We start from the raw sequence: 16,350 nt of genomic DNA, 5'->3' as shown, positions 1-16,350 counted from the left end.
TTCTGTCTCAATCTCTCTCTCTCTCCCTCTTTGTTATTCCCTGTCTCTAGCTCTCTCTCTCAATCTCTATTGCTCATTCTTTGTCCCAAAGAATTTAACACACACTTCTTTCTATAGCTCTTAGATCTTTCTCCACCCCCCTCCCCCCCCCCCACCCCCCCCCCCCCAAAAAAAAAAACAAACATGTATATCATTTTTCCCATTCTGTGCAATTTGGATATATTTCTAGATAAGAGACATATAAACCCTTGGCAAATTACATTGATTGCTCAAAATACATCTTAGGAAAGGCAGAATATTGTAATTATCACCACCTTAACAATCTGATCATAGGAACAACTAATTAAAGATTATAGCAATGATTCAAATAATTTATATGGTGCCAAAACTTAAAATTATTCAAAGACACAGAATCCTCATAACGAATATAAATCCATGGGTACCTATAAAAACCAGTTGAGAAGCAACCATACAAAAGCCATCTTCCAGCTCAAATATCATCGTTTTATTCTGTTAGTCTTTCTGGGCCCATTATAAATGGGCGTTAACCCAGCATGAGGACACACAACTAGCTGTTTAGTGGGTTTTAAGTAGGGCTTCCTGCTGGCTAAGTCAACAACGAAAGAGGAACATAGAGCTAAGATAACATTTTGATTTTCCCATGATTTGGCAAGATGTATTCTCAAAAGGAAAACTTATATTCAGCCATGTGTATTGCTCTCAAAACTTTGACAGTGTATTAAATTCTAGAAATCCCTAATCAAAGGATGAATGTAGATTATACAACTCTGCAAATACATATCAGTATATTTATCTCATATTTCTTTTGAAAATGTTTCTTGTACCCTCAAAAAAAAAATTCTCAACATGTTGTACTACAAATAATAGGCTTTTGGTAGCACCATGTGTTAGCCTTATAGAAATCAATGTTGATATATTCTTTCATCAAAAATACCCCTATGTGGGGCATTCAAAGAAATTGAGGAAGAAGTATAATGAAAAGGGAAAGAAAGGAAAATTATACTTTATAAACAAAATTATAGATTATTTTAAAGTGTACCAATCACATCAAACGTTTGTACAGCTACAAATCAACCTCTAAAAACTTCATCCATTGCTATATACACACAATTTGAGCTTCAAATATTACTTCTATAAAATGATATAAATAAGCAGACTACTCATACTTACTGACCATATTCCAATGATTTATTGAGATAGCACATAATGGATCTTACCTGCAAAGAGACAAGGAAGGAAATGAAAAAGCAATTAATTGAATGAAAACATTTCTCTAAATTCAGTGAATATCAAAGATTAAAATCAACATTTTATTATGACCAAATTCGTCGCTGTTTTCACGAAGTGACGATAGTGAAAGAAAATTGCATTCACTTTGCGTGACGATTTTCCTCACTACCGTCACTTTGTGAAAACGAACAAATTAAAGGTATCTTTATAAGTCTAATTTTCAAGCATGCATATTTATGTTTACTGATATAGATGCTCATTTAATCACATTTGCCCCTTTATCCTTATCATCTCCAACCCCACCCCTCTCTCTCTCTCTCTCTCCCTCTCTCACTCTCTCCTCAGTATGGGTTGGTCTTCCTCCCTTCTTCCTGATCCCAATCATTTCTCCTACCCTACCAACCTATAAACTAATATCACTTCTCAATTACTTCTCAATCACACCCTATATCCAACCAAAAACAAACTCCAAAAGAAGAACCCGTTCTAAGTCACGTTTATATCAGATACAGGAATCCAAGCCCTTAACTCGCTTTCCTCCCAATCTCTCTCAATCATCACCCCTCGGAGTAAGTAGGCTGTAAATAACATTAACACATGTGAGGAATCGTCTCTCTACATAGCTTTACCCATCATGCATCACAAGAGCCATGCTAACAAGATGGTGTTAAAGATGAGGCCTTTATCCTTCCATCAATTTATATCCATTCCCAGTTTATTCTCGATAAGGTTTTGACCTCTATTTTATAATTTGACTAGTCTGAAAGCTTTATCATCGGTTGTACAAAATACACCTGGAAAATGATTGACCCACAATCTATCTGTCCTTCCCTCCTTCCTTCCCTCTTTCCTGCCTCTCTCTCTCGTTCTCTCTCTCTCTCTCTCTCTCTCTATCTCTCTCTCTCTTTCACTGCCAGCCTTCTCTCTCTCTCTGCCCTCCACCCCCCCCCCCTACAAACACACAATATCTCTCTCTCTCTTCCTCTTCCTCTATTTCTCTCTTGCCCTTTCTTCCCATCTTTCTCTTCCCCTCTCTTTCTCTTTCATTCTCTGGCATGTTCCTTTCTCTCCCCTTCTCCTCTCCCCTTCTCCTCTTCCTTCTCTCCTCTCTCTCTCTCTCTCTCTCTCTCTCCTCCACCATCTTTCCATCGCCCTATCACCCACAATCCATTGCGACTATCCCGCTGATACCTCCAGCCAGGCACCCTTCATTCTCACCCTCTCTCTCTCTCTCTCTCTCTCTCTCTCTTTCTAATGCCTGTATGACTCGCGGATGAATCATTCGTCTATTATGAATACTTTAACATCTCGAGTAGATGGCTACAGATCGCCTTCTTCATCAAGTGTCAAATTACAGTTACTAGCCTGGCAGGGGTCTGCACTGGAATGTAATATACATATATGCATCTCTGTGTAGAATATGTTTGTATATTATGTTTGTCTGTATGTCTATCTGTACATCTGTATGTACCTTTGTGGGTAGGTGTGCAAATCAAAAATCTATTTAACTGAAAAGATTTTTTCTTCCATACATTCACGTCAAGATGTCATTATTTCTGTGTGATTGTTATTATATATCAGTATGCACATCTATGAGTGAAAAAACAAAAAAACATTTTACTGAAGAGTTTATTTACATCATCATGGTTAAGTTTTAATACATCTCTATGCCCATATTTATATGTAAGTTTGTACTGTACATACATATATACACACATAGGTAAACTAGGTATGTATGCACTGTATGTAAAGCTAATCACAAAAACACTTTCAAAATGATTTCCAACTTTAGACAAACTTAAGTTTACCTTTTTCCTTATATATAGCTACCAGCTTTTCAAGCATAGTCTACATTGGAAGATTGTAAATAAGGAAGTTTTTTTAATTTACATTTTTAATAGTTTATCAAAGTCTCACAATTAACAATCTCCATGTTAATTAAAATACCTATAACGAACTACGAGCCAACATCTTTGTGGTCAAGAATGTATCGTATTCCCTATCAACATTTGGACAACTTAACATGCTAACAGAACTCAGAAACATAAAACTAATAAATTCCTACACAAGCTGACATTAAAAAGGAAAGGAAATCAAAGTCTTTTTATAGCAACACCCATTGTTATATGCTTCACTAAACTAACTTCTCACAGCTAGCAATGAATTACAACATGTTAACAACCAAGCCAAAGCACTGCTATATATCTCAATTAAAGACCCAGCACCCTGTCACATAAATCTCAATTAAAGTAACATTATCACCCTCATATGCCCTTTAAATGTCAAAAGTGCAAGTATGTCGGTTCACGTTCTTCTTCGTGTCGTTGGCTGTTTGCCCTGTGATGGGCTTGGTGTAAGTGGTGCATTGAGTTGTGTGCAGTTCATTCGACGACGCATGGTCAATTGACAGAATTCACCCCTCCCCCAAAAAAGAAGGAAATTAGGAGAGGTATGCAGGGCACCTGGTAGATAACGTAAGGTTAGTTAAGTAATGAGATGAGGATGGTGAGGGAGAGAGAGAGAGAAATACAAAGAGGAGGCAAGAGAGAGATATATATATATAGGTGAGGGGGCAAGGGAGATGACCAAAATATACAGAGAGATGGAGGTGGAAAGGAATCGGGGGCATACATAGTGAAACCCTTGAGAAACACTACAAAATAATAGAGAGAGAAGAGAAAGCAAGAGAGAGGGTGCACAAACAAGAAATAGTGGCACAGTATAGAGAAAAGTAAAGACTGAGAAAATGGAGAGAGAGAGAGAGAGAGAGAGAGAGAGAGAGAGAAAGCAAGGGAGAGAGAGAGAGAGAGAGAGAAAGCAAGAGAGAGGGTGCACAAACAAGAAATACAGGCACAATATAGAGAGTAGTAAAGACTAAGAAAACCCAAATAGAAATATGAGAGAAATAGAGAGTGAGATAGAAGGAGAAAGAGAGGGAGAGAGAGAAAGAAAGGAGGAGAAAAGGGAAAGAGGGATACATAAAAGAGAGAGTGAGAGTAGGAGAGACCACAAGACACAAAAAGAGATAGAGATAGAGAGAGAACGAGAAAGAGCAGAATAGAAGACGGGAGACAAAAGATAGAGAAGAGGAAAGGTAAGGCTATAATTGCTTTGCCATTGGGCTAACTAGGTATTGTGAAACAAAATAGCAGTAGCCCAGGTGAATGACAAATTGATTTGAAGACGAATACCCGGAGGATAGAACGATACCTCCACCAACACAAGCATATGAGATCACCTCATTCACACTAGAGAACGATACCTCTACCAACACAAGCATCTGAGATCACCTCATTCACACTAGAGATAAAACCTGACAAACTATGATCACCTCATTCACACTCGAGATAAAACCTGACAAACTAGGATCACCTCATTCACACTAGAGAACGATACCTCCACCAACACAAGCATCTGAGATCACCTCATTCACACTAGAGAACGATACCTCTACCAACACAAGCATCTGAGATCACCTCATTCACACTAGAGAACAATACCTCCACCAACACAAGCATCTGAGATCACCTCATTCACACTAGAGAACGATACCTCCACCAACACAAGCATCTGAGATCACCTCATTCACACAAGAGAACGATACCTCTACCAACACAAGCATCTGAGATCACCTCATTCACACTAGAGAACGATACCTCTACCAACACAAGCATCTGAGATCACCTCATTCACACTAGAGAACGATACCTCCACCAACACAAGGATCTGAGATCACCTCATTCACACTAGAGATAAAACCTGACAAACCATGATCTACAGGATACATAGTGCATTGCATACCATTTGGTATGGTTTCGTAAAAATGTGCTCTGAAGGAGAAGTCAACTATTGCAAGATGGCTTCCATGAAAACATAAAATACAAACATTATGAATTTTAAAAACTTATAATTGAGCACCAAATTTGCAACCCTGTTATTCCCTTGTGAGCGACTCTACATTTGTCTCTTTTTTTTTTACTAAAAGTGTCATAAATTCTATTTTTTCTCCTAAGGAAATAGGCTACATGAATTATGGCATTAAACTACTGACTACAGAATGTTCTCATTCCGATAGGGTGTCACATAGGGTTAATCTATCATTAAGTGTAGGGAAGTTTCAGGGAGAAGACAGAACCGTACAGTGTAGAAAAGGTATGTTGTACAGTAACATTAGATTTGGTTTGGTTTAGCAAAAAAGATACGTCTGGAATACAAAATGCATAATGGTTAAAAATCATATTTTGATGGCGCTTATGTTTAGCCATATCATTAGGCCTTCCATGATTAGGCTTAATATTACTAAAACTGTCATTGAAATATGTAAAATTACAACTTTTAATACACCATTATCACTAACTATCACGCCTTCTGCACTCCAGATGTGTATTTAACACCACTGCATTTTGCTATGCTACCTAACATTACTTTTCATCTGGTAGATGTGGAATGTCTTTTTATGATAATTTCCAAAACTGCAAAAGCAAATCATAAAGATTTCAGGAGGAAGGTTCGTGATTTTCAATGTGAATGAAGCAAGATAGAAAAATAAGACACTTCAATGCTACGTGTCTGTATATATCTCAAACCTTCTTCAAAATGCTTGAAGCAAAACAGAATTACCGCTAAATTGATGAAATCTGCACCTCTAGATTTTCACAGTATTTGGGAAGGTGCCTCCAATACAAGGAAGTTGAATTGAAGGGGAAGAAAATGAATCACATTGCAAAACACATGCTGGTAAATATAGTCAGAATGAAATATACTAATTTTCAAAAAGTTGGTATGTGTAAGTCTTTCTTCATAGAAGATCAATATTTGCTTTGAAAAATTGTCTGCTTGTAGCCTAGAAGGGATTTTGTTACAAAGGGTTAAATTAAACCGCATTTGCTCTCAGCTAGATCAAAATACATCTTGACAGTTCAAATTTAGCATTTCTTGAATGATAGAAAAACCATATTTTATTTGCATGGGTACTGAATAATAATATAATTTGAGATTTGAATTTTTTAAATCTGATTCAAGTTGACTAAAAACAAAAACCCATTATAATTGTATATGATTTTCAATTTGGAAAAGACATTCTCAAGAGACGATGAAAAACCTTATATATCAATTAGACCACCTTTGGAATATGACAAATTGCCACATGGCCTTAGGCAAAAATTTCTCAGTTTGGCTCGTAATTTGAGCGATTTGAAACCAAAACCGCAGTAGAAATGACAGCAGGTGATTTGAGCTGCTACCTTCAGTCATCATATCAAGCCATTAGTCATCTGTTCATCACGTTATGATAATTTATCAGATTGTACTGAAGAATTCTAAAAATTCTAGGTGGGTATGTAATCAATAGTTGTACTATCATTTTGTAAGTGCTAAATGGCTTTTATATATGTTGTTCCCAATGTCTCTTTCAAACATTTTGAAGTCTCACTAGAAAAACACAAAATTGGAAAAACAGGAAAATATACATATATCTAATGCTCTCTATCTTTATCTTTCTCTTTCCCTCTCTGTCTCTCTTGCTCAGTTTCTATGAGTACCATTTCCAATTTCTGTTCGATTCTTCCCTCTCTCTCTCTCTCTCTCTCTCTCTATTTCTCTCTCTTTCTCCTTTTTCCCCATATTTCTCCCCGTCCTCACTCTCTGACTCACTCCCCCAGTCTCCCCTCTCTCTACCTCTCTCTTCATTCTCTCTCAGAGATGACATCCAAACTTAATGAACTGGTCAGCGCTTTCAACTTAATTGGTCATCTCCTCACGTTGTTCCTACTCCATCCCATCCCCTCCGGCTAACACCAGGCTGGCTGGCTACTACGTCCATTAACTATTGAGAGAGGAAGAGGAGAGAGAGACAGAGACAGAAAGAGAGAGAGAGAGAGAGAGGGGGGGGGGGAAGAGAGAGAGAAGAGAGAGAAGAGAAAGACGGACTGGCTACCGCTTCCATTAACTATTCATTTTTACAATTACTTTCCTATCGCCCTATGCAGCCATTTAAACCCCCTATATTTACATCTTCTATAGATTGGTAGAAGGAATTAATAATGAAGAGGGGCCGGCAGGGAGACAAACTGATGGATTAAAGTGAAGAGTTTTGATCTTTAAAAGATTTTCATTAATAAGAAATTGCATTCACCATCCGAACAAACTCATATAATGATTATTCATTTTTTGATCAAGTTTTCCACACTTTACAATCATTTGCATCTATTACATAGATTTGAAGAAGGAAAAATAGGAGGCCGGCAGGGAGACAAAAATTAATAAAGGTTGTATATCCAATCTTGAAAGTAGTTCACTAATTTATAATTGATAGAATTACTCCCCACATATGCATCTGCTTATTATAGAGTTATTGCTTTTAATCATTATTAATACAATTTTTGTTTATTTCCTCTTGCCCAATCAGCCATTTATATATAGTACATCTAAATCTTCTATAGATTTTTTTTTTTACCTTAAATTTTTTTTTGATCATTTGAAATATATGAAAGAGTATTTAGCCTACCATTCACTTGCCAAATGCCTATTAAGAAAATAAATTGGTGTTGTTATATTTTGTATCGGGAATTTACGCTTCATAACAAGATGACATTTCGAAAAACCACACAACTTTAAATAAAAATATTGATTAATTTCATTTTTTTCTTTTTTCGTCAAGTTTTCTTTTTATGAAGTGTTGCTTCTTCCTATATAACATTGCATCTTAATTGATATGGTTTATTGTATCATTAATTCACGACTTTTATTAGGTTCTATCTTCCTCTCACAATTCTCAGTATAACAGAAATTATAATATCCCTCAAACAGCATTAGGTATGCCTCACATATCACCATCAACCACATATATTTAAAAGGAGGGTTACATGCATTTTATTCAAGAAAATTGATTAAAAATACAACACTCAGTGATGTACATGTTTGCCTCTGAGAAACTTGACTTCTGTTAAGTTCGAACCTTCCAAATTTTACTCCTCTGACACCTAGGTATACACTCAGTATAACAAATATTATAATATCCCTCTAAAAGCATTAGGTATGCCTCAGATATCACCTTTAAAGAGTCACATAGAACACTTAGTCTGACTCCTCCACCTGTTCTGAGCGCTTCACATTTAACTTGGTTTCTTCATTTCCATGATGTTTCTCACTATACCAGTGAGTGAGCAGCCGCAATCACTAGGCTGGCTTTCTTTGGAAAACTATCCTACCCTTAAAGGTAAGATTGAGTTTTGATCACATAACAACATTGTGAAAGAAACTGCTGGTAATGGAAAAGGGTTGATTATGGAAAAATGAGAATTTATGTATACTGTGAAGTTTTGGAATGATTGAAATAAAAAGAAATGAACTCAATCTCCCTGGTGTTCACAGGCAATGCACACAGAAATAGATGTATGGAACTATACAAAAATGTTTTGCCAAAACAGTTGAGCTATATATTGTCAAAATTTGAATATGAAGGCATTTCAAGAGCAAGATTTCTTTTTTAGAGGACATTTCTTTTATGATATTCTACCATACTGATGTTTAAGGAATGAGACAGCTCACAACTTATTTGTTTTTACTAGAACTCAACCTTCTCTTTAACCTGAGTAGACATGACACTATGCTTGCTTCTGAATTATGCACCATACCCAAGCAATGGTGTTTATCAGTATACGAGAAGGTACGCTATGAATGATAGATGATCCAGGCTTTTTCTTGTCTCGTATTGAAACGCTTACCATCATCAAATATTGAAGTTAATCACTTCAACCAGAGGTGAATTTCAATCAGATCCTTTACCTCTATACATCTATTTCAGCTTTTTCTTTTTACTCCCTCCCTCTCTCTCGCGTTCTCTCTCTCTCTCTCTCTCTCTCTCTCTCTCTCTCTCCCATCTTTCTTTGTCCATCTTTCTCTTTCCATCTTTCTCTTTCCATCTTTCTCTTTCTATCTTTTTTTCTCTCTCTTTTTCTCTCTCTCTCTCCATCTTTCTCTTTCTATCTTCTGCTCTCCATCTCTTTCTATCTCTACCTCATCCCTCTTCCTTGTTCATCTTTCCAATTTCTGCATAGACCAAATAAAAACCTTTTAGGTGAGATTTATACAACCTGTTAGCAGCATTAATGACCTTCAAAAACCCATTTGAGTGCATTAGAAACATTTAACCATAAGCTGATTCCTATACCGCTTCATACTAAAGGCTTATACACATATAAATGTACTTGGGGAGAGTACCTGGACGCAGCAATAATGCATTTACTATATTCCACTTGTTCAGAGCCAGAAGGGTATTATCTCTGTGTTGGATACAAGTTAACACCTTCTGGCTCAAAACAGACATTTTAGTGACACTCTTCTCAGTTTGAGTTCAACAAATAAATATAGACGGTTAATACATGCATACCAAATCTCCAAACCAACATATTTCATAGTGTTTCCTAATTCAAAAAGCATGCAAGCATGGCCCTTTCTCCATCATATACATTTCTTCTTCTTTTTTGGTGTGTGTGTGGGGGGGGGGGGGGGGGCTGGTCTGGAGTAAAAAAAGGAAAATGGGGGGGGGGGGGCTTTGCACTGGGCTACTACCACCATCAAGCTTTGGAGGCAGTATTGAAGCATTTGATTCATTATTGAAAAAAGAAAAAATGAAATCTTTAAGAAACAGTACATACCTAAATACTGGGGGTAGTAATGAATAATGAACATTCCCCCCCCCCCTGATTGATACACAATCATATTTACTGTTGTAATTCATGTCAAAAAATTGAAATTTTAAAAAATAACCTTTGTATCAATCCTTTTTGAATCATTATTCTACTTTATGTTTTCATCCTGATTATTCCTATTAACCCAGTTTTAAGACGCCTTTAAAAGTCCCTTGGGAAAGACTGAACCACATCAATCTCATCATGAAAATAACATGGTGTGAAAATGGGCCATCGATCAACAGCCACTCCTCAGCAAACAAGCGAGGGCGCATCTAACAAGTGCCCATTAAAAGACGTCCTGACATTTAGCAGGTTCGTACGCAGTTCATGTTAACAGGAGCGTAACAAAAACAAGGCTTGCCTGGAGTGTATGCTCCATGATGTCCTTCTTTTTACAGCGAAGAATACATAAGACAAGAAGATAAAACTCTTAAACCAAGCCTTTATTCTATACAGCGACATTAACCTAGATAACAAGGCACATGAACACTGCCCAATATCTTGAATTCCCTCTGTGGTTAAATTAGTAAGAGTCAGATTTGCAAAGGAGGATTTATTGCATTTAATGCATTCTTTTTTCTTCAAGAAAATTGATTCAAAATAAAACATTCAGCAACGTGCGATATACATATATGCCTCTGAGAAACTCAAGTTTAGTTCGGAACCTTCCCAATTTCCTTCCCTCTCCACTTCCTTCCCTCTCCCTCTCTCCCTCCCTATCCCCCCTCTCAACCTCCCCCTCTCCCCTCTCTTCTTCTCTATCCTTCACACATTAATAAACCTCAAGGCGGCTTCCTTGCATCCAAGCAGAAAGGGAAATTTGTCAGGTTTCAATCAGTGATTGCAGCCATTCCAATCATAGCCTCCTATCTCTGCCTCCATCTGCTGCTCTCTAAATGATAATCATCATCCTGATTGGAAGAGGGGGAAGGTCTTGATATAAAAGGGCAGCGTTCTTGACAGTTGTAATGATGATGATGATAATGATGATGATGATTGTGATAATAGTGATGATGATGGTGATGATGATGGTGATGATGATGATGATGATAAAAATGATGATGATGATGATGATGATGATGATGATGACGACGGTAGTGGTGGTGGTGGTGGTGATGATGATGGTGATGGTGGTCTTGTTGTTGGTGGTGATTGTGATGAAGATGATGATGATGATGATGATGATGATGATGATGATGATGATGATGATGATGATGGTGGTGGTGGTGGTGATGATGATGGTGGTGGTGGTCTTGTTGTTGGTGGTGATTGTGATGAAGATGATGATGATGATGATGATGGTGATGATGATGATGATGATGATGACAGTGGTGGTGGTGGTGATGATGATGGTGGTGGTGGTCTTGTTGTTGGTGGTGATTGTGATGAAGATGATAACATTCCACTGACTTTCATACCATCAAGATTGGAAGAGGAAGACTATCTCCATACTAAAGGGCCACATTGTCAATGACAGTCATTACAGTTATGATGATGATGATGATGGTGATGATGATGATGATGATGATGATGATGGTGATGATGATGATGATGATGATGATGATGATGATGATGATGGTGATGATGATGATGGTGATGGTGATGATGATGATGATGGTGATGATGATGATGGTGATGGTGGTGGTGATGATGATGATGATGGTGATGATGGTGATGATGATGATGATGATGATGGTGATGATCATGATGATGATGATGATGATGGTGGTGGTGGTGATGTTGATGATGATGATGGTGGTGGTGGTGGTGATGTTGATGGTGATGATGAATATGATAACAATCTTGGGATAAACAGTTTTAGTACATTAAAAAAAGTGAACCATGAAATTAGAACAATAATAGTGGCAGTAACGAGAAGCGATTAAAATTATGATACCAGTAAAGTAGTAAGATATTAAAATCATTTAAAGAAGAGAACTGAAACTTTATACCAGCATAACCATATCACAAATTACTATAACACAAGTGAGTATCAGAATAATGAGTATATAACAACCACCATTAAAATATCAGTATCACAAACACACTCTTCTTATGTATGTAAATAAACCCATTCACTCTCCCTAGGCCCCTCAATCTAAAACCTTCCTGACGAAAATCTCCACAAACTCATCAACAACCTATCAGAATAGCTAATTATCTGCTCGGTCATTTGAAGCGGGATACAAAATTTAGGCCTGAATACTGACAGGCCTAATAAATTAGGAGGTCACTTTTTCCCCGAACCGTGAAACGTATTAGAAGTATTAGAAGCATATAGATGCTGCTGGGATGGGAGACACTCACTAATCGATTGGGCTGGACAGCGCTGGATAAATAAAGCTCCTGGCGCTTGTTTCCTTGATTATTCCAAGAGGCTACCACCTTGTTACTTGTTTCTCTCTGATTTAGCTGCTGGCATTAGTGTTGCAAGGAAATAGTTTTCATTGCATTTTTTTTATAACTTTCCTTGTTCCAAGAAAGATTAACATTTTCCAGTCATATTAGAAATAATATCCCTCTCATGTTTGATACACTTGAATTTAGAAATTATTTACAAAACATGTGAGTAGACCTACAGCTCCGAGCCCATATTCATACAGCCTTACTAAGCTAGCTGTCAACCAATTAAATAGGCCATGGTACATAGTTAGGTGACAGCTAGGCTTAGTAAGAGTTTATAAATATGGACCCAGATCTTGGCTACATTTCTTTAAAAAACATAAAGAAATGTAATACTGAGAAACAGAAAACCTTTATGGAAAAGATGAGGAAGGGGGAGGAGTGAATCTCCCAAAACAGATTTCTCATAAATCATCGCTCATCCTGACTTTAAAACAGCTCCAAAATAGCCCCTCTCACATTTAATACTGCATCAGTTAGCACTTGAACTGATTTATCACTTGGCCTTGCCAAGCAATACAAGTATTATTTACTGTAAACGTTTTGATTATGACATGACCATACATACAGGCATGGATCTATGATTTTTTTTTTTTTTTTTAAGGAAGAGCCTCAATTTTAAAAAAAATTCTGACAAAAAATAGATTTATCGAGCATGCAAAGGATCTTAATAAAAAAAAGGGAGCTACAACTTACAGGGGTGGTTCCAATGTGGTCCAATTAATGAAATATCAAACTAAATCATATCTAGCAAGGAAACCAGCAGCAAAAAAAGGAGGTTTGAGCATGAGAGAGAGAGAGAGAGAGAGGGGGGGTCCAATTAGAAAAAAACAAGCAAAACAAACCCCAAAATAAGGTTCTGGACAACCCCCCCCCCCCCCTCCCTGGATACGCCACTGGTGAGCACATCAACAAATGTACAGCTGATTACACTCACAACTGACAGAGGAAGAGTTGGCATATTAGACATGACTGCCTATCAACCAAGCCAAGCAAGCGTAGAAAAGAAAACAATATAAATGTCAGTTTTTTTAATTGCATGTTAAGGTTGGAACCTTAACCCATTGACTACTGTATGCTACCAAAAGCTTTCAAACAGGAATCTCCTGGTTTCCATGGGCAACACCTTAAGCTTGTCCGATTCGTAGGAGACAAAGTGAGAGAATCAGTATGAGAGACAACTTGAGATCTCTTTCAAATATAAAAATATTTGGTGTAGTAATCATCTTTAGTAGATGTGGAGTTACCAGACCATTTTTTTAAAACTATTTCACAAGAAAACTGTTACCAATCAAATCTAACAGTACATAACTTAACCCTTGACCAAACACATTTCCCTAAACTTCACCCTATATAATTCTTGCCTAAAACCCAATAGCTATAAGGTCATAAGCTCTAAGTAAACTCTTCTTTCTTGAATATCTGGTACGAAGTACTGGGTGTCAGTATGCACCAGGTAAACTTTGACATTTTGGAGGATTTGAGAGTGAAATGGAGAACAGGGAGGGTGCACACAAGTGTACCGGATCCCTTTCTCACCCTCATCTTTTGTAAAATAAAGCCAGGAAAATATGCCGCATCTACTTTTAACATTATCATCCTCTGTTGAGAGCCAAATGTTTGTAACCCTTATTAAATCACAATATTATTATAATCGCTCGCTGGCTCTAAGCAGACACTTTTCGCTTTTATTTTTTCTCCTTCTTCCCTTCTCCTTGGCTAAAGTCCAACCAAGTGGCATTAAGCAAATGTCATGTTCTACAGGTGCAGTGACATTTGTCCTATTGTAAAGTCATTAATGTTCTTTCCATCTCATTAACCTTACAACTGAGCTGCACACTTGTCAATTTTAATGACATGAACAGATTGGAATGTCCTTAAACTTTGTGTGCTATAAAAAAAATGTGACATTTACATACACAAACTACTAAAAAATGCTAACATTTTATTACAAATGCATTTAGGCATTGCAATGACATCAACTTTTGCCCACATAGGGTTGCCTCATACTACCAACCATGATACATCAAGAAAGGAGATCCTGTTCGAGAAGTTGATACCGGTAGATGGGTCCAGATCCTCAGTTTCTGAAGCAGGGGTGCAATCTTACCCCCCCCCCCCCTCTCAACCACATACTTCTACCTTGTTACCCCTATGGCTCATCAGTCAATTGATTGGAGCAGGATCTTGATCACATGTTAAATCACATACTACAGGCTAATAGAGGAGTAATGATTGTCAAGTAGGGGTGCAAACTTACCCCCCACCACCAATGCACTTTTACCTTGTTACCCCTATGGCTTACCCGTCAACTGATAGGAGCATGATCTTGATCACATGTTAAATCATATACTACAGGCTAATAGAGGGGTAAAGATTATCAATTCCCCAAGTAGGGGTGCAATCTTTCCCCCTACTGCCACCCTGGCTTTCCCAGAGCTGTCCAGTCAATGAAGAAGAGCTTGATGTTGTTCAGAAAGAGGATCACGTACGACAGGCTTTTAACCCAGAAAGCATGGAGTTAACTCTTGCCACAGGAGGACTATAAATTTTCACCTACATGCTCCCGACACATCCGAGTGTGTTAGAGAATGGACACCATTCTGTCTCCAATGATACTTGGGAGATAGAGGGAGAGGGAGAATGACAGTGAAAAATAACTGGAAAAGATGCAAGATGGAGAAAGAGAAGGAAAAAAAAGAATGGGATGAGGTGAGTAGATGGGGAAGAGGGGGAAAGAGACAAATTGGGCATAACGGAACAAGAGTGCATGAGAAAACAATGATACTGGGAGAGGGAGATATAAGGGGTGAGAAGAGAATATACAAAAGAGGAATATATGAAGAAAAAATGATACGGGGTGAATAAAATAAAAGAGATATTGATAGAATGAGAATTGGTGGGAAAGTGAGAGAGAGAGAGAGAGTGTGTAGTGGAAGAGAGAGAGAGAGTGCAGGAGTGTAAAAAGAGAGACTTAAGTGACAGATTCAGAAAGTAAGTGAATAAATTTGTGAGTAAAGAAACTATAAGAAAGTCATGGAAAACTGTCAGAGAAAATTTGTCAATGTAAACACATCCTTTAGCATCGATTCAGTAAAACAGTGTCATTAATTACAGTAATGTATGCTTTCAGCCCCCAAAATGACAAAATTTCAAATTGAATATACCATTCATTTATTTACCCCAAAATGTAATACACATTGAAAAGAAAGCACTTGATTGTTACACAATATGTCATCAATATGAACTCCACAGCATGTATTCAAGTAGAGAGTGCAATATAAAACAAATTTGTCACTCTTAAGAGCATATATGAGTCAAAATTACTAGTACCAGCACTCTTGCGCTGCAATCAAATTCCAATTTACGATCAATGCATGTTCATTTTCTTGGAACTAACGTGTTAGACATGGTTTATAACGCATATGACTCACAAAAAGACAGACTGGTTAACATGGTTAGGAGCATGTGGGCATGCTGAGAAACGATGCATATATTGGTCAAGCAGGAATATTGTCTCTTCATTGCATACGGTCTGGGAAAGAGAGATTGTGACGAAAGTATAAGGAAGAAGATAGCAATTGAGCTTTGGAAAGACATAAATTTCGGACAGTAATAGAGAGAAAAGAGAGGATGAGATAGGGAAAAGAAGAAGGTTGGCACATATAATAAGAGACTGAAAATTGGGTATGGTGGCAGGAATTCTCTCTCCCTCTCTCTCTCTCTCTCTCTCTCTCTCTCTCTTTATCTATCTCTCTCTATCTCAAAGTAGTTCATTAGCCTGTTATGAGAAAGCTCTAGTTTGATATATTACAAGGATAAAGCTCATCCAGAGATGTAAATCAAAGATGAATTTCCTTGTTTCCACTAGCCCTGAAACAAGCAAAGCCCATATAACAAAAATATCTTACCCCAAGTATAGATTATTGGCAGATTATGCATAAATATGTGTGAATGCTAGGAATTAGAAATTAATCTGATAATCAATAAATTAGTCTAAAAA

This window comes from Strongylocentrotus purpuratus, unplaced genomic scaffold, assembly GCF_000002235.5.
Source record: "Strongylocentrotus purpuratus isolate Spur 01 unplaced genomic scaffold, Spur_5.0 spur5_scaffold_17, whole genome shotgun sequence".
Classification (NCBI taxonomy): Eukaryota; Metazoa; Echinodermata; class Echinoidea; order Camarodonta; family Strongylocentrotidae; genus Strongylocentrotus; species Strongylocentrotus purpuratus.
Note: the sequence above shows the minus strand (reverse complement) of the source record.